This window comes from Galeopterus variegatus, unplaced genomic scaffold (assembly GCF_000696425.1).
Source record: "Galeopterus variegatus unplaced genomic scaffold, G_variegatus-3.0.2 Scaffold7000, whole genome shotgun sequence".
Lineage (NCBI taxonomy): Eukaryota > Metazoa > Chordata > Mammalia > Dermoptera > Cynocephalidae > Galeopterus > Galeopterus variegatus.
In genome coordinates, this window is record NW_007733111.1 from 1 (window position 1) to 2474 (window position 2474).

At 35.0% G+C, this 2474-nt stretch overlaps 1 pseudogene; it reads left to right on the forward strand.

Annotated features, from left to right (window-relative positions):
- Positions 1–884: 884 nt before the first annotated feature.
- LOC103606970 lies at positions 885–1508 on the forward strand (annotated as a pseudogene).
- Positions 1509–2474: the final 966 nt, after the last annotated feature.

The following is a 2474-nucleotide window of genomic DNA, read 5'->3' on the forward strand; positions in this document are numbered from 1 at the left end:
AGATTTATTTGTTTTTTTGTTGCTCTTGGAAATGCAAATAGTACTCTGGTATCACAGCACAAACTTCTCAGGATCGCGCTGTCTCCTGGCACAGTCGCTCCAGACCTGTCGCCATCTTAGAAATCGATTGACTTGAAATTTGACAACTCTTTAAAGAACTTTACTAAGAACTACCCAGTGAACTTCGTTGTGCTACAAATGCTGTTAGTGATAACAAAGCATTTCAAGAATTTCAAGATCTACTATTTTTATAGTTGTCTTTTCAACTTTTTCTTGAATAAACAGTCTATTCAACATGATAGACTGTTCGTGAATTAGGCAGTGAATGATGGAATGAAAACATTTTCACATGGTATTGTATCTGTAAACCTACTTCTGTTTTTTTTTTTTTTTTCTCTTTTTGTTCCCAGTCATATATGTTGCCTCCTTAAGAGCTACAATGGTTAAACTAACCATTTTTTATATTTTTTTATATCTAACATTTTTATTAGAGAAAACATTTCTTTGAGAATATATTATACTGGACATAATTTCTTCAATAACCTACATGGGATCTTTGTGTATTTTCTTACAGAAACAGAATGTATCAAAAACTAGTACTGTAAGTTGAGACATGTTGGAAACATCACCTGACTAAGTATTTAAAAACTTAGATAGTCCAGTCACCACACTGGTTGGTACTTTTCTAGTAGGATAAAAAACACCAAAAATGCCACCCCCCCAAAAAAAAGAAGTAAAACATGATGTTTTAAAAATCTTGTAATTATAGAATTATACATTATTAGATTGCAGTACATTGAACTCCACAGAGACAGCACTGGGGTAAATGAGAGGCAGACAGGCACTGGGCAATTCTGTACCTCTCTGATGAAACATAACTAAACATGGACAAAGGAGATCCTAAGAAGCCAAGAGGCAAAATGTTATCATATGCATTATCATATGCATTCTTTCTGCAAATTTGCTGGGAGGAGCACAAGAAGTACCCAGATGCTTCAGTCAACTTCTCAGAGTTTCTAAGTGCTCAGGGATGTGGAAGATGATGTCTGCTAAAGAGAAAGGAAACTCATAAGACATAGCAAAGGCGGACAAGGCCCATTATGAAAGAGAAATGAAAACCTATATCCCTCCTAAAGGGGAAACAAAAAAGAAGCTCAAGGATCCCAATGCACCCAAGAGGCCACCTTCAGCCTTTTTCTTGTTCTGTTCTGAACATTGCCCCAAATTCGAAGGAGAACATCCGGCCTATCCACTGGAGATGTTGCAAAGATGCTGAGAGAGATGTGAACAGCGCTGCTGCAGAGGACACGCAGGCTTATGTAAAGAGGGCTGCTAAGCTGAAGGGAAAATATGAAAAGGATATTGCTGTTTACCGAGCTAAGGAAAGCCTGATGCAGCAAGAAAAGGGAGTTTTCGAGGCTGAAAAAAGCAAGAAACAGAAGGAAGAGGAGAAAGACGAGGAGGTTGAAGAGGATGAGCCAGAGGAAGAGGAAGATGATGATGAGTAAGTTGGTTCTAGTACAGTTTTCTTTTTTTCTTGCTTATAAAGCATTTAACTCCCCTGTACACAACTCACTCCTTTTAAAGAAAAAAAATCAAAATGTAAGACTGTAAAAGATTTGTTTTTAAAGTGTGCAGTGTCTTTTTTTGTATGGCTAACACACTACCAAATGTGTGTTCTTTAGACAGCCCTGTCCTGGTGGCATTTTCAGTAGCCACTAATCTTGCCTGGGACAGTATGGGGGTTGTAAATGGGCGTGGCATTTTAAAGCAGGTTCTTGTTGGTGCACAGCCCAAATTAGTTATATATGGGGAGGGTAGTTTTTTCATCTTTGGTTGTCTCTGGTGCAGCTTACAGGAAATAATTGTCATTCTGTTAACTGAATACCATTATGTAATTGCAAAGAAAACAAAACAAAACAAAACAAAAAACACAAACAGTTGCAGCTGTTTTGTTGACATTCTGAATGCTTCTAAGTAAATACAATTTTTTTATTGATAAAAAATAATTATACATTATTACAATATTGATACCCTTTATTGAATTTGATAGATTTGTGTATACTTGTGTGGATTATTTAAAAAACATATAATTTAGTTAGCGAGGTTAACTTTGACAGGTTTGTTCACTTCCTCAGATGTTATTAAAAACCTGATACGGTTTAATGAATTTTGACAGGTTGGTCCATTTATTCATTTCTTCACTAATTTGCAGCATTTAATGGAAAATAAGGCTAATGTTAATTTTCCACAAATAAATTTCACTTAAGTACTAGTAGATGAGATTTTTTTTAAGTAATAGAAATTTTTCTTTTGCAACATTGGTTTGCTCTTTAAAACTTCAAAGTACTAGTTTGGTCTAAAGAAATTGTTGAATTTATTTAAAATAGAGGGTGGTTTTGAGTTGTTTTCTTTTTTTTTTTTGTAACTTTGTTTCCTTATCCAGATTGGAATAAAGTGATTTGTATAAGTTG